Genomic DNA, 18,037 nt, shown 5'->3' with positions numbered 1-18,037 from the left:
GGCAAAACGAATTTTCCTCGCCGAATTCGAAATATGTATATTCGTATTATAAGAGATTGATCATTTTGATTCGATCAGTTTGTTTCCACTCTCGCCTTCTACGTACCAAATACAGAGAATTTAACACGAAAATAGAGATTCGTCCAAAGGATCTCTTTCATCGCTTTTCAACATCCTCGAGTCCGTTAATTACACAGCTTTTCCTAAAACTATCGAGCCAACGTATTCCGCGATTAGGCGTTCTATAGCTGGTAAAATAGCATCCGGAAGAACAAAGCAACGAGACGATTTGCTTTCTGCTGAAACTATAACTCTACGCGGTGCGATTTCACTCGGTAACAATTCAGTTCTCTGTGAAATCAACGAAAGGGGTTATCGGGAGTCGGCTAGTGGAACGGGTTTTCAAAACTCTGCTCACTTTCTACTCGGCTCGGTCATAAATTTTCATTGAAAAGTAACTTCCTAGACCAGGTTCCACGCGCTGGCTTTGCCACGGGATTACCGTGGCCCGTTTCTCTCATTGTTTTCATGACGTTACCATGATGGAAAGCAGGGCGGAGGAAGGACCGACTACGTCGAAGAATCGTCGTCTGTCCGAAGTTTCGCCAACCCCTTTCTGTCTCCCTTCGGTCGCAAGCGATTGTTCTCGAGCAGCGCCATAGAAAGCAACCAACCTCGGTGTCTCCTTCCTTTTTCACTTAAGTAATGGCTTGCCTCTGTTGCAATTTCTGGCTAATGGAACGATATCGTAGTTTTTCTGTTGACCCGTTCCGCGAACTCGAACGCGAGCGCGCAATGCGACGCACTACCGGACCACGTGGGGGGCTCTATCAGCATCGATGCTCTCGTTCGCTGTCTCTCTGTCTCTCTCTCTCTCTCTCTCTTTCTCTCTCTCTCTCGCTCTTCAGCCCGCGCACTATCCGTTTTCGAGTAATTGTTTCGTCGCGCTGTATGCAAATGTCTGCGAGCGAGGCCCGCATTTAACAAATTGCGAACCGGTTGCGCAAATTTTTTACTCAAGCAGCCTGAAGGACCGGGGTCAGAGGTGTGTAGGACGTATCTGTAGGTCTTTTAATTTCACACTTTTCATCATTTCCTTCTCTAAGCTATCATCGAATAAAACGGTCGCGTTGAAATTGATTTTTCTCGTTTCTGGTTTCTGGTCGCTCTTGTTTTGTCTGATTTCAAAATAACGCTTATAGTGTCCGATCGATAAATTTCTCATTGCTGTAGGTACGCGCAAACGCGAAGCAAATTTTTCAAGTGAATTTTTGCTACATGAAGTAATCCGTTTGTTTTTCCTCTTTTTAATTTTTTTTTTTTTTTTTTTTTTTTTTGAGGTAAATCCAAACACGAAATCGGAACTATAAGAGGATTTTAGTCGAGGTTTTAGTGTATTACGATGCAATAGCAGGTGCAAAATATTTGAAGTAATCGAGATTGGGATTGGTTATAAATACGACTAGGAAGATCCATATAGGTAGCGCATAGTACAGTAACTTTAGTATTTGAACGATATTAAATTTGCGATGAACAAACTTTTTACAAGTGACATTTTTCAACCGATATCGTACCGAGCTGCACGATGTATGGCAATTCACTGAAGCGAAGGTCTTCAATTTATCCGCTTCGAGATCAACTGAAACGTAAACGTCGTCGCGTACGAAACGCTAACAACCGCATCAATATTCCTGGAGAACGCGTAAACATATCGCGCGTGAATCAAACAGTTTGCAGTATATCCGCGTAGGATATCGCCAAGCGCGAGTCGTATTGGAATCTGCCTCGGTGTTCAACACAATCGTCGTCCGGGATATTAGTGTTCGTCATTGAACCGGGTTTGTACGGCGAACCGTCGCTTAAGGAACGTTAATCAGGACGATTCAGCGTGTAATTCGAATTCAGGCACATTCAATTCCGGGACGGATTGTCCGTGGCCGAAGCACCGTCCCGACGCAAACAACGGTGTGGGCGTCGGTCGATTCCTGCCGAAAATTAGAACGTCTCTTCTCCGTTGACTACGTCGTAGCTCGCGTGACGTTTATGGGATTTGTAACGTTCTGCTAGAGGCAGTATTACAAACGGTGACGTAGCATACCTATACAGCTGCTTGGTCATCCCACCTAAGCTCCTAACCCATCATCTTATATACGTTGCTCTATCCTGACAGTATCCTCGTGTATGTACGTCTGTGACAAACCACGCGCTGATAGCCGGACAATAAATTGTTCATATCAGCGGCCGTCAGTGACGTTCTGCCTTGACGAAAGCTTCTAAGCTCTCAGTGAAACAGGTTTTAATTGTTCACGCTTGCCGTTCGTTTCGTATTTGAAGGTCTTTGAACGATCGCCAAAGATTTAAAAAATCGTCAATGGCGTTCAAAGAAAATTCGAAGCTGCGACAGAACTCGATTTGTCGGAAACTTGCCGAAGGGCAAACAGTTTATGTAATTTTAGTCCATTAAGTTTCTCTATTATTTGTTATTTTTCGTTCGCATGATACGAGCTCACGATCGGACAAATAAATTCAGCCAGTGAAGGTCCGGTTAAACGGGCATTAATTAAAACTTCGTTTCGATAAACGAAGTTCTACTGTACGTTCGTTGTAAGAGAAATGTATTATTTTATTACGATCGGCGTCAGTAATGGTCGATTTAATTGGAAATAATTTAACGAACTAATAAAGCGGTATTTTTTTGTTCACTTTACGCATACGTTCATGATAAAAGAAACGACCTGTTAAATATATAATTACGAAATTTGTATTTCGAGCGTGCTTTTAATTAACGGCATAGTAGCCTGAATGGCGTAAAAATTAAAGTAGCTTACCAGCTTGTGCACGACATCATCCGGTGAAACTATTATTTAGAGCACTTTTGTACACGAAAAACACGGTTGTTCCCGGGTGGAATTATTTCTCGTTAATTTTTTAGAGGCGCTGGCCGTGGTTGTAACGAAGGGAAAATTTCTCCGCGACATTTTCACTGTACAAAAAACTACGCTGGTGTTGATCCAGAATAATTTGACACGGTCCTTTGCCGCTTCTTGTTAGCGTTTCAGGTCTCGTTTTTCTTCCATTTTCTGCTTCGTTGTCCAGAGTGTCCAGCAACCGAAGGATTTTTATATCGATAAACGACACGAAACTGGATTTTCATGAAATCGACTTCCCGCCGGAAATTGAACGATCCCTATCGATTTCCATCGTTCGCGCGCTTTAACTTTAACGTTTTCCAGTTAATTCTGTCTGCCGTGGATCGCGCCCATTCTGCCCGCGTGATTGAATAATTGCTTATTCGAGCGATCTGACGAGCATTGGATCAATTGCACGTTGCCGTATTTTCATGAAGCGTATCACGTTGTATCGTAAACGAAAGCTTGGCGATACTCTTATCCAATTAACTGGACCGTTGCATTCGTCTGGCGCGATTTTATATTTATAGAACGTTGTAGTCTGATTCATGAGAATCATGAAAATCACGCCTGATCAAGTTTACGTTAAAGGAAGGTAACAACGTGCGCTTTAATGACTTTTCTCCGTCAAAATTATCATCTAAATTTAAAACAATTTCAATGAAGCTTTTACACTTGTTTCTGCCCCCTCGTCTGTATAAAATGTATAACAAAATGTCAAGATACGAAATAACGTGGACGCGGCTAAAAATATTCTAGAAGTAACAAGAAACTTCCATTTAATATGGAAATAACTTTGAAAAGATCGATCGTACATTTTATATTTGTTATTATTATGTCATTTTTTAAATTATTATTTATTATATTATGTAATCGTTGTGTCCCTTTGGAGAAGACATCCGAGTTGTTTGTTAGATTTACGATGTTCCCTCGGGCGGGTCAGCAAAGGGGAATGCAAAGGGTTAATTTGTAGAATTAACGGAATAGTCGAAGTTTCGTCTGGCACCTCAATTGCAATTGACGTATCGCAAACCCTTGGAATGTCGAACTTAGCGGTGCATCATTACCTTGAGCTTTCTCTAACTCGGATGACCTGTGCTCCGCGCCAACATCCTCAGGGTGATGTTTTCCCGGTCGTCGCCAATGTTTAAGAAGTTAACTAATTCTTCGTCTGTCAGCGCTCAGCCACTTCTCCGGCTAGGAATTTGGTGCATTCTATCCTCGTGGAAAAGGATGGAGGACGACAAACTCTAGAGACACTTAGACATAGTTGTTCAAACCCTGGAGCAGATCGCATCGAATTTCAATCGCTAAATTGTACTCGCACGCTGTCACACAAATCGCTTTGAAAGTCGCGTACCGCTAAGTTATTTTTTCTTCTTTTAGATCTCACATTGAATATCCTGCGACGAGGTAGCGATCCTCGATACTATTGCGCAAGTATGTTGCTACTTCTTCCTTCGTACGTTTTTCTTATATCTCGTTTGTAATCAACGTTCAGAGAATCTGCACGAATTGAAAGACGCGTGCCTGATCGCTATGGAAAGAATCGCGGGGGAAAGGAACGGGAATTTCTAAGTTCGATTATAGTCGGCAACGTGGCGTCGTCGCTTTGGCGAGCCTGTACAGGTTGCAATCAGGACACAAGAGAAGCTCGATTGAGATTGACTGGATTTAAGGATCATTAGTAGACGCGCAGCTACACGTAGGTAGATGAGTAAGCTGATTGAGTTTATCGGATCGGCGAATTGCCAAGCGACTCCTTCGCGAAAAGGAGTCTCTTCCATTTCCTATTCTTGCCCGTTTTACGATTAGTCCTTGCCGACCGTTTCGTTTCTCTTTTCTCTGCCGCTCCCCTCTCTTTATCCGTGTCTTCCCGATAAAAGTTCAATAATCCCGCGGACTCGATGTAATCCAGCACCGTCGATAATCCCGGCTTTCGTTAATTTATTATTCACCGGACGGTGTACCGGTCGGTCGAGCACTTTACACTTCCACTTGAATCGAGTGGAACGAATGGTCTCGCTAAATTGCATAAAGAGAGGCTACTTCGTTGTACCTTTTCTCCATTTTTATTGCGATAACTTCTTCTCTCGGAGGAACAACCTCCTCCTTTCTTTCGTTCTGTCGTTTCAAGACGCCGTATTCTCGATGGTCGTTCACCTTTAATTAGTATACCTATCTCTTCACCGATATTCCTGCAGTTATATCATCGAGTTTGTTGTACGCGTGACTTCGTGGACAGAGCAAATATACGATCGTAACTTTTGATATCTTTTTTTTTTCTTTTTTGCAAATATGAAAGTAGTTCGATGGTCATCGTAAATTTAAAGGCAGCTTCGCTCGTACAATGTCCCGTTTGTGTGTACAGTGGTCGAACAAAGGAGATTCAATAGAACGCCGCAGAGGATTTTTTTCTTTGTGAGAATTGTTTTATAAGTTACAAGTTTTGTACTTCAAACGGCCGTGCTTTCTATGCGTTTAACAAGTAGAAAAAACAAATATGAAAACACCAAGCAACGAATTTGATTTCACGTTTATGCTCGTGCAGTACTTGCGTACCGCTATGGCATCGAGGCAAGAGTCGGCTGAACAAAGAGAGTTCAAAAGCTACGTAAATATAGAATTACGGATCACGCACGAAGGGGAATTTATATCGTTTAATTACACACATTGTAATAAAATAATGTTCGTATTATTGCTTTGTACAAGCTGTTTTAATTTACTGGAAACAGTCGAGCAAATATCAGGTATTGTTGAACGAGAACGCGTTTTTCTCTTGGTACGTTCTATCAGTTACAGCAGAAATATTTTTATGACAGATATGATGGAAGCGAGCAAAAATAAATGACGTGCCGTTCCGCGCCGCACCTTATATTCTACAGCTCGAAACGAGAAGGGAAACAAAATGTTTCTTTTCGTTTCGTTTGTTACCGATCTATTCGGTTTAATTAAACTTTCAATTTCTGCACCTGTGGTGTGCTTTCGTTCCGATCCTTCCGTTTCGATCGCACGTTCGAAGCAATTAAACAATCGCCATCAAATTTCCATTCAGAACATCCGGAAAAACACTTTATTATCAGCGTCGAATTAAACGAACTGGCGTTGTTACGATTATCCAATTATCCGTTCATTTTCTACTTTAGTATCAGTCGCTTTATGATGTATTCAGGTTTCACGCAACTTGACTTAACGTTGAGTATCCTTATTCAGAGGTTAACGAATCTATTAGGTTGTCCGAAAAGTTTCTTTCGCTTTATGAGGAAATAATAGACGCACAACGTTTTTTGTTTTATATTATTTTGTCGAATTACCTACGATCCATTTTCTTCTGTTGAGACAAACACCACGATGTTTCACAGACTTGGTTTCACGTTTGTACGAAGGTGTACTGTTGTAAAAAATACGTTTGCGAATGAAAGGTACTTTTCGAGCAACCTAATAGAATACGAGATACTAAGCGTCGAGAACCAATATCACGAAAATGATACTAACGATCATAGTGTCAAATGATAACAGATATCGTACGTATAGCGAGAGTAAAAAATGAGTATACACTTCGAAGGCGTGAAATTTATTAAAAAATTCTTACGCGTATGTTGCATAAATTGAAAATTCATTGAGAAGCTATAAAGTATGAAAATAAAGTAGAAATATAAATTAACAGTAAAATAGCATAACGCAGTAATAGTAAAAGATCTTCTTTAAACATCGCCGAAAACATTTTCTTCTGCTGCCACCACTTTTCGAAATATTTGCAACGATAGATTCAAATTCTGTAAGCGGTACATCAGAATGTTCCAAATGAAACTTCGCAAGCATCTAATCCATCCAGCTGATCTATCTAGGCCAAGAACGCAGATTTTAAGAACCCAGAACAAATCTTCGCGTTGTAACGTAGACCGCCGTGGGAGTTGCGTGAACGTAATTCTCGCGAATTATGTACCTCGGTCGTTTGTACGAGTACATATTTATCGGTACACGCGAGAGGAAGCGAAAAGTGCTCTCTCTTTGTACGCACAATTTTTAAAACTACCTACGAAGCTCTTACGGTCTCGTAAACAAGCACAGTTATCTCACGGTTGCCTCTCTAATTTTGTCCCGCTACGTGTATGTGTACAAGCGAACCAAGCCACTGTGTGTCGCAGCTTGCGCGCGAGTATGCAGCTTGCAGAGCGACTTTATTGTTTATCGTGGAGTCTACGACGAGGGAGGGTCGCGCAATGATGGCTGTTCAGTGTTCTCCTTCTATCGCTTTTCTCCGCGTTCGTTTCCAATGCTGGAAATTGAAGAGGACGCGCTGCAAACGCATCCTCGATCCCAGGGAATTAGCTTTCACCAAGTGTTTTTGAAAGTCTCGCCAGAGAGAAGACCGTCCGTGTCTGCCATCTATTTTCTTCGTTTTTACAATATGCTTTTCAGCGTTGACGCATGAAGAAGATAGTCGTATTGTTTACCTTTTTGTAGTCGATTTCGATGTTAGAAAACATGTACGAGTCGTAGAAGTAAAAAGAGTCGATTTTTACCATCTATTTTCTTCGTTTTTACTTTACTTTGTACCTTAGCGCGTACTTTCACATTCTTCGTTATGGGTGTGAACCCGAATGCGACACGTGAACTAAAAATCTCAAAGTTATGAAGGAATATATCATAGTAATCCATGTTACGCGCGTATGTAATGTTTCGCAACATAAAGAAGCATGTTGTACGACAATCTTTCGTTGGCATACAGCGTTGTATGAGACGAAACTAAGATTCGCAGGGAACGTGTTAAGCGGAGAAATATAATTAGAAATATAATTAGAGAGTATCAGCGATCTGATAAATTTGATTATCTTTGCTTCGTGACTCGTAAGGAAAATTTGATTGAATTTAATTCACGTCATTTAATCGTTGTAACATCAACTGCAATTGCATTCTCGCACTTAGGGGGTTATTACTATGGATATACGTCACTTAGCGAACATGTAACAATAGTAAAGTGCTGGCAGCGAACGTGAATTTGTAATTCAAATTGTCTCTTTCGTGCTCTGGCTGAGCAGTCGTGTGACGTGGAAAAGGTAAACAGCGCTGGTTGTCTGGTGAAAATGTACCTAAAGTGAGTTCTAATATAGTGAAATCCTTGATACTTTGTTTGCAACATAATGGAACAGCCGTGTAACCGAGTGCACTTGAAGCTTTTTGAAAATTTGGAACGTCCGAGCACGGAAGTCGTTTCGTGCACGAGTGGAAAATTTCGAATCCTTGAACGAAACCAAGAACCGTTTCATGTTTTTCAGCTGTACAACTTCCAACTAAGACTCAATTCCACTAAAAAGTTTCTAATACTTCAACGGAGTTAAGAATGCTTCGAAGAATTTCGTAATCCATAGCCATGTCGATGAAGAATTCCTTTGAACAAGGGAAGAAGATCGTCTTTTGATAATACGCGTTTGAATAATTAGATCTTTTGTCAGAAATTCGCCGCGAAGATGCCGCGTTTTCTTTTAATTGTAATTTCGATCGCGTTTCTTTGTAATTCGCGATCCTATCAAAGTTAAGCCGCGTTATACAACAAATATCGATATCGTTAACGACAGCAACGTTCGAATTCTTTGGAACAACAACACTTTGGATTGGAAAATTCTGGCAAATTTACAGATCAGTGGTAATGGAAGGGATTGGTTATCCCCGGTTTCACCGATCGGCCAGCGTGTCCGTTTCATTTATGACAGTAGCCGCGCATCTGTCTGCGCTGGATTTTTCGAATCGCGTGGTAGAAGCTCTTTACGAGGCTTTCGCTCGAATGGGCAATTATACTTTCGGCTACGAATGAAACGACCGCGTCAAACTGTCGGCTAGCGTCGAATTGGTTGCGTATGGCCAACGCTGAACGCCGATTTACTTGGCTGTTTTACGCGACTCCACGCATTCCAACTTAATTGGACAATTTAATGAAACGTTGGCCTCTGTCGATGCAAACAATACCTGAATTATAGCTTGTATCGTGTTAATTAAATTTTCTTACTCTCTCCACGTTTTTGACTTATCGCCGCCGTAAAATTGCCCCCCAGATGGACGATACTTTTCCATTAACATTGATGGATCAAAAGCTTTCTGATATGCATCGTTTATTTTCATTGGGAAATAGCAATATCGATGTTCTCGAAATCAGCTGGATTAAACGTGTAGGTTCGTTTTTATGAAGAAACGAACGGATGAATTCGTAATAGTCGGTTGTATCAAAATCAGTATAAGTACAAGAGATAGTGTATAATCCTATAAATGTATAGTATAACAGATAAAAAGAAAGAAAGATAGTGTATAAATATAACAATAATCCTAGAGAAGCATGTTTATACATTTGTATGGACGGATGTTACCGCAAACAGTAGTTAACCTTCTGATGTAATTCCGGCTGAGAATTACGAGAATCGGCAATAACAAACTGTCTCGATTTCGTTTGCCTCTAGACCTTGCAAACCAAAACAGTCGTTAGTATATAAAGGCACAATAATATAGGCTAAATATAAATTTCCGTTGACTTTTTCTTGTGCCGCTACATCAGCCCAATGGTAACGTTTTTGTTTTCTTTTTAATTTTGTGTTTTGTTTCTTTTTACAGAGGTTGTCGCGTACATACGGTCGAACGACTTTGCTCGTTACGTCGCAAAATATTTTCATGTCGTGGTCGGACAAACGTACCTTTTTTCATGTGCCAGAATTGACGATTTCACGTAAGTTGGTATCTTTTTTTTTTTTTTATGTGACCGCGAGAATTCGGCGGTTTATGGATTTCCCTATCGTTTCGATGCAAGGTAAAGCATCGGCCACATTATTGTTTAGGCCTTTTATATATCGGATATCGGTTGTGAATTGCCCGATATAATCTATATGTCCGAATTGGCGCGGCGAACACTTGTCGAGATGTTGGTTAAACGCGTACGTGAAGGGTTTGTGGTCAGTAAAAATCACGTAATTTCTCCCTTCCACGGCAAGTAGTTCGCGATCGTATGAGCTGTATTTTGTAATATAGGGAGTCAGGGAATTTGTAACGAATCCCAGTGGCTGCCACGCGTTGTTCACACGCTGCTGCAGAACCGCTCCTATGACGTAATCGGACGCGTCTTTCACGAGGTTGAACAGCTCGTCTGGTGCCGGATGCGCTAACATCGTGGCGTCAGTGGGGATGCGTTTCGACTCGCGGAAGGCGTTTTCGACTTGCTCCGACAACGTGAACGACCACGTTCGAGACGCCGCCGATTATTGAGGCTCAGCCTGGCGTGCACCGTGTCCTGGTCACGGTTTTGTCGTTCGCTGTCCGTGGCGTCCGTCGTGCTTACGTCCTTGTTGGTACTCGTCATTTTAACGCAACACGTTCACCTTTTTTTCGCTTTTGATCACGTCATGATCACCAATTTGAGGTGTTTTAAACGTGTAGATAGATTTAATAATGCAACGAGAGGATGAATTCGTAATAGTCAGTTGTATTATATCGACGAACGTTACGACAAGAAGTTAAAAGTTAAAGTTTTTATGTAACTCCGGCCGAAGGTTAAAAATAACGGCAATAACAATCTGTTCCGATTTCGTTTGCGTGTTTCGTTTCGACATTGTCAACCGAAACAATCGTTAGCATTCAAGGGCACAATGATATAGGTCTCTGTCAGATTCGAATTTTCCGTCGACTGTTTCTACGCTCATGTGCCGCTATGGTATAAATTCCAGCGACTGTCTGCGATGTTTGTCAGAGCGCGTATTGGTGTGGTCGCGAACAAGTGTGAAAGTGCTCTGGCCTAGTCATCAATCATGGACTCCGAAACAAATCCTACGTACGTGATACTTACCATCTTCATTGTCACTTAATTAACGGTTTGTGTCATAAACAACAATGTAGAAAGTCGCAAAAATTCACTAATTTCGTCAAGTTTCGCTGCTTCTCCGCCGAAAGTCCATTTCGATGTTTACGACACGTTTCATTTAATTCACATCGTAAGACCTAAAAACTTACCAACTTACCAACTTCGGCCGTTCGTCGCTTCTCAAGCGGGATCGAGAATCATCGAGTTACCACTTGGAGGCGCATACTTCGATAACACGAGCTGCGTCGTGTGGAGAGACTGGTTTCGCAGTATCATTAGCGAAACGGAGTCGGAAATGGATCTCACAACGTTTTGGATGCTTGCCGAGCCGGATGATGTCGGAGGACTGGGTGGACTATCGACTCTGAAAGACGTTTTTCGAGCTCGAAGATGGAAACGGCAAATGGACACGGGTAAGGCTATTCCGCCGAACTAAACGGGAAGCAACCTCGGCAATCGAGCGTATGAATCCCGTTGCTTGGACGTTGTGTTAGATTGGCGCGTTAAAAAATTTGAAAATTCCAGTAAATCCGTCTTGAACGGATAAGAAGGACACGAAGCGGAAGAAGTGGCGAAGGTTTGGACGGCGAGACGGTACTAAAATTCTTCGTGCCTCGAGGGTCGTTCTTCGACGTTTGCAGTATGGCGTTGGCTTGCTCCTCAAGACCACCAGCTGTCTCCATAGGATGGAAACGAGTCCCCGGGGATCCATCGAGGCGGCTTGCCAACCAATGGAAAATATTTTCTCCTCTATCTATGTCGGGGAAAGTTTATCGTTCGTTACCAGCGAATGGTTCCACCCCGGACGTCGTTCGTTGGCACGGCTGCTTGGACGTTTGACGAGCTGTTTGTTGGTTTGATACTTCCCCGCCGACGTCGTTGCTTCTCAAACCAGGTGAAATAGCAACTTACGTATCTTTATAGGTTTGTATAGGAGTTAATCATTGTTCGCATTATGTAAATTTATTTCATTTTATTAAGGGTTAGCATAGCTTATCTACCTCAGCTATATTTTGACAAACGAGATGTATCTTTTTACAGAACGTATCGAACTCCACAATTTATATCTCTGTAGGATCGTTTGTTAATATTTATTGTTGGTATTACGTTTTATTTCAAGGAAGAATATAAGTATCTTTCGAAACTGTAGCATCGGGATAACAGGGATAAGATAAATCTTAAATATGTACTTCGTAGGATCCTATATTGTCAGCACAGATTTCTGCTTTACTTGTAAATATCGCGATTTAAAGCGGACGAGATTTAGACCATCGAGTTCGTTTCTGGTTAAAAGTGTTTATAGACTTTCGCGAGGTCTGGTTGATCAAACCATTTACACAGTTAATCTGTGTATTCCAGGAACGGAGCTACTTAGAGATTTCTGAAGGTTCGAAAACGTGGAAACTTCGATCGAATCGTTTGACCGAACGCAGTTTAATGATCAGTATTAATCACAGAAAAATAGTCATATGTACATTTTCATATATTTTCTATATTTAAATATTAGTACAAAATCTGTTATCGCGCACTGTTATTTATTTTATATAGCTTTACAATGCACATAATTAGAAAATAATATAATTTAAAATAATACTTTGTAACATAAATATGGTGCTTCTAATTATGTTGTGTGAAATGAATAAGTGTAAATATTAGAAGCTAATTATAATCTGATGTAAAAGAAAGAAAGAAATGAACACAATTGAGGAAGAGCAATATGTCTACATATATATATATATATATATATATATATATATATATATATATATATATATAGAATAATGATATTTTGTCTGTAAGGTTCGAAAACTTGGAAACTTTGATCGAATCGTTTGACAGAATGGAGTTTAACGGCACGTACTAATCACAGAGCTAGTCATATGTACATTTTCATATTACTTTCTTTATTCAAATATTAGTACAAAATCTGTTATAGCGCACTGTTATTTATTTTATATAGTTTTTTACAATGCACATAATCAGAAAATAATATACCTTAAAATAATACTTTGTAACATAAATATGGTGCTTCTAATTATGTTGTGTGAAATGAATAAGTGTAAATATTAGGAGGTAATTATAATGTGATGTGAAAGAAACACAGACGTGAACATAATTGAGGAAGGCCAATATGTCTACATATATATATATATATATATATATATATAGGTAGAATAATGATATTTTGTCTGTAAGGTTCGAAAACTTGGAAACTTTGATCGAATCGTTTGACAGAATGGAGTTTAACGGCACGTACTAATCACAAAGCTAGTCATATGTACATTTTCATATACTTTCTTTATTTAGATATTAAATAAATATAAATATAAATATTAAATATTTAAATATTAAAATAATATACGTTAAAATAATACTTTGTAACATAAACATAATGCTTCTAATTATGTCGTGTGAAATGAATAAGTGAAAATATTAGAAAGTAATTATAATCTGATATGAAAGAAAGAAAGAAAGAAATGAACACAATTGAGGAAGAGCAATATGTCTACATATATATTTAGGTAGAATAATGATATTTTGCCTGTAAGAACATGTGCTGACTTATCATTTCACACAATTAGTACTTCGTAATTTGTAGAATTATATGTCGATCGAAGTAAATTACTTACTAAATGGGTAGCTGTCAGAGTTAAAAACACGTAACGAAGTATAGGCAGGGTTTATTGTCACAGGCTCGCGATCTTTGCTACACTTATGTCGTTGCGAATTGCATTTTTAACGGTACCTTTCTGTTCCTCCGTTTCTTTTAGATTTTTGGGTTTTGCATTGGGAACATTTTTCTTCCAACTTCGCAGCGGGCTTCGTAACTTTAAAGTCGTAATTTTCAAATCGCCGCACTCGCTTATCATTTTTTGACTGCTCGACGCGATGAGCTGCATTGATGAGCTGGTCAAAAGAAGTTATCGAGTTTCTGGAAATCTTCTTCTGAATCTGTGACTTCAATAACAAATAAATTATGTCGATGTGCACTCTTTTGGGTGAGGCCGAGGAAGTTCGGCGAAAAGAGCTTGTTTTTGCGTGATAAATATTTCGGTTGAAATATACGCATCCTTTTTTACAGTCGATTTTTTACGGTCGAATGTAAGGTTTCTTTATAGGCCGAAGGTTTTCCTGGCAAAAATGTTTCTTGTAACATTCTTGAAGCTTCTAACTATATGTAAACGTCCTCTTTCACTTCGGCGCACCATGTAGCGGCTTCCTCTTCCAGTAAAAGAGATAGTTCGTGCAGAGCTGTTTCATCGTTGATTCCCTCGACATCCTTGAAGTAGTTTCTGATTCCTTTTGTTATACAGGAACTGCTCGATTTGTAAGTGGTTGCTATTTCGCTAACAGCTACCATAGTTCCAATTTTTTATGCAGGAAATGTCCTTTATATACGTTTTCTTTCTCCGAAACTTCGTCGGTCAATTAAAAATTTGTGCGAACCCTAATTGAACCTTCTGTAGGTTGTTCGATCCGCTTAGATACTAGTGCAAGTACGTTCTTCGATTTGTACGTTAACGACAGTTAACAGGAAAATATTCGGACATTAGCATTATTTTCATTTGTACGTTTTGTTCTTGAAATAAACGCGAATAAACCAAAAATATTTTGTGGGATATTAAAATACAGTATACAAAGTGAGACCAGGCAACTGATACACCTGTTAAGGGGTGATTCTATGTAAAATTATAAAGTCTTGTCAAATGTTCAAACTCGATTTTCTCGGAAGCGAAACGACGTATGAAAAAATTTTATTGTACATTTCCGATTTATTGTCTCACGTGTCCGGTCTCACGCTATGTAGATATCAGAAAGAAGTTTTACTTGAAACAATATGTTGTTTAAATATTAAAAGAAAAGTTTATAACGATCAGAAAAATCTCACAGATAAGGAGGTAGAAGCTTCGTTTAAAAGAAAGAAGAAATAAAAACCATTGTTTCGTGAATAATTAGTGTTTTTTCATAAACAATTGAATTTGTGTCAGGGTACATTATGCAGAGCGACTAGGTCGAGCTTCACGATATGTCAAAGGGAACACTAGGGCCCTTTGGGAGGATCTCGTCCGAATAATGGGAATGACGACCGATTAATTGTGAGAAATACAGCCGCGATCAATTATAGAGAATTGTTAAGGAAATCGAGGAATTGTTAAGGAAATGTCGAGGATTTGGGAATACAAGTTATTGACTATATTTCATACACTACAGTTATACATCTATATTACACTCTAAAGAACGTCTTGCACGCACGCTTGTCGCCAACCGATTCTAGATTCTTCCTAGATTCTAGATTCTAGATTCTCCTTCATCCTAGATTCTTCTAACATCTGGCAACAGTCTTTTGTCTCCACTAAGACCTTGACGCCCTCTAACCCTTACACACACACTCTCATGTACAGTGTAAATGTATCACTTCCCTAACAAGAATATGAACAACACGACGAATATCTTATATCCTACATATTAAGTTAAATTATACGAAAAATATACATAAAAATATGTTTGTTATAAGGGGGCACGAATAAACTTTGTATAGTTTAATTCAAGTTACATGCTATACGTATACTACTCCATTAATTACAGCAAAACTGTAGATATTCAAAACCAGGACTAAATGATAGACAGTCGTGTATTAACTACGGCAACCTATAGTTTTCAAATAATACAGATAAATCCTTTTCTAGCTTCTAACATTCCCCGGCTGTACTTTTTCCAAGTTTTATACATTTTGAAATTTTATCGAGATATTTTGTGAAAGAAATTTATTATTATCATATTTTATTATTAATTTTTAAATTTATTATTATTATTATTATTTAAGAAGTATTATAATTACTTCGGATACCCGAAGGAATCATGTAATACAAGGGTTTAACAGGGAGTATTAACCACTTACGCCTCTGATAAACCGATTACAATAGATCGTTATTCAGAATAACCTAAGAAGCACTATATACCAAGGTTTCCATGTTCAATCTTTGTTGAGAAGCAGGGGTATATTAAATATCCCTATATGTTATACAAATTATTATACCAGTATACCAAATATACTATATCGACCAGATTCCTTTTCCAAAGCGACGACGAAATTATTTTATTATATTTAACATTTATTAATATTAATATTATTAAGAAATAATAATAATATTAATATAATTAATATTATTAAGAAATGTATTTAATAGAAATCATCTAACACTGACGAAACTTTCCGTTTTGTTGTTGTTGTTGCGAACTATTGTTATTATAATAGCTGTGAACTATTTCCATAATTAAAAAATCCATAGGTGTTTTGGATAGGCGATGCTGAACACCGAATAAATCGCAAACGTGCTCGTAATTGATAAGCATCTTCGTCGAATAATTAGTGGGATCGCGGAGAAAAATTGAACGCATTTAGTAATAAATTCGTGGGCAATGATTTCGAACGGACGCATATTCCTTCCGCGTTCGCAGATAATGCGTATAGCGTTTTCATTTTATTTCGAATAACGATTTCAACCGCTGCCTCGTATCGGTAAAGCATCAAATTTGCCCGATGTTTACACACAGGTTGACCGTACTCGCAGTGACTTTGGATAACCGTTATATTTAACAATAAAAATAGCGCGGTGTCCGCCATTAGTTTGAGCATCACGTAATGCTCGCACGGTGTAAATATTGTTCGCGTTATTCTTTGAAAAAAACCATTTGTCATTTTAATTTCCATTTCATAATAAAGCGAAACTCTGTCGAACGTTTGCCAGTTAGCTTAAACAAAAGTCAGACAAAAATTAGACGATCGATAAAATTTATTCGTCGTTTGTCGTTTGCAGCGAGAACGTGATCTTAAAATTTTCTGATTTCGATTTGATCGTCGAGTTTAAAGTTCTTTCGGTTCTCGATCTCGTGATTTTGATAAATTGCCGACGTTTTCGTTTAATCGTCATTCCGATCCCTTTCGAAACAGCAACACGCTTATGATAGCTTTATGCGACAGCTAAATTTGAACTTTATTGTCGTAACCATCGCTATCGTCATTATCATCATGGCTTAACTGATTGTGGTTGCACAAACGTAACGTGATGCTTTCATCAACCTATGTAAATCGTACATTACTCGTAATACCATAGACTGCAGTTTAACGTTCAACAACTATATGTAGGTACTTTGGAATAATAACGCTATGTTTGGCAATAAATTCCGTTGCTGTTATTACTTAAGAGACACATGCGCGTATGTAATTCGTGTTTATAATCTCCTAAAGTATTTCGTCGTTTGCGATAGCATACATTTTTACTTGAAAAGTTAAAAATTAATTGAAAAATTACGCGAAAAGATCAATTATTTCGGTATACATGAATACAAAATTCAATGAATATTTATTAGAATATTGAAAGACTCGTTTCATTTTTAAAACATCGTCGCGAGCTAAAGGATCTCCTTCTGTATATATTTAAATATTCGTGAATTCATAGGAAGAAGCTTTGAATCGTGTTATGCGTAATATTTAATAAGCTTTATTCCGTGGCGATAACATTGAATTTTTAAGTATCTTGTTCAATGATGGTGGGAAATATTCTTAATACAAAGTTAAGTACGGCTAATAGATCGTAGTACATAATGAAGCAACGTATTCTACATCGTGAGTGATGAATTGCTTCGTACGCTAAGTATCACACGTAGCCCATTAATACAAATCATTGCGGCATCTATAATTATCTCCAGTAACCAACCGTCCGTCAAGGCAAAGCTATTGTTTCAGCAAGGCCAATCTTGTGCCTATCTAACCGTTTCTCTCCTGTACCTTGCTCTTGTCCGGATCATGTTGCACTCACTGTAGAACCCATTGATTTTCAGGATGTCGGACATAGCTCTCGGTCACCCGCAAATAAACCTAATCACCACTAGGATGTTCTGAATTGTCAAGCCACCTTCAACACTAGTAGCGTCGAGTCCGAAATTAAATTAGTGTTGCAATCGTCAAGACGATACCTGTTGTTGATAACGTCCATGATCGTCGTTTAATTTGTCATTTCTGATTGAGATATGTATTTTGGGTTTATTTCGAGTCGAGAAGTCGAAATGATAAACAACGTACAGCGGCTACGAAAAGTATTACGCGTACTCGATCAGATTTGAATGTCATTTATCTGAAAATTATTTTCTCTCGTTTCGATCGTTCATAGGATCTCTTCGTTTATGCCGCGAAGTACTCTCTATAAAATTGTAAACTGTGCATTTTGAATTATTTCGAAAGCTACGTCAAAGTATCGTTTGCCTTTTTTCTTAAACGAATGGGATT

General features: G+C 38.8%; 1 protein-coding gene across 8 annotated transcripts in view; it reads left to right on the top strand.

Moving 5' to 3' along the window:
- The window catches only part of LOC117205919 (TWiK family of potassium channels protein 7-like), a 290,132-nt gene that overhangs the window by 35,692 nt on the left and 236,403 nt on the right, over nucleotides 1-18,037 (top strand). The gene's annotated exons all lie outside the window — the stretch shown is intronic.

The sequence above is a fragment of the Bombus bifarius genome, unplaced genomic scaffold (genome assembly GCF_011952205.1).
Source record: "Bombus bifarius isolate JDL3187 unplaced genomic scaffold, Bbif_JDL3187 scf7180000007996, whole genome shotgun sequence".
Lineage (NCBI taxonomy): Eukaryota > Metazoa > Arthropoda > Insecta > Hymenoptera > Apidae > Bombus > Bombus bifarius.
The sequence above is the reverse complement of the archived record's forward strand: the minus strand, read 5'-3'. Positions and strand labels throughout refer to the sequence as shown.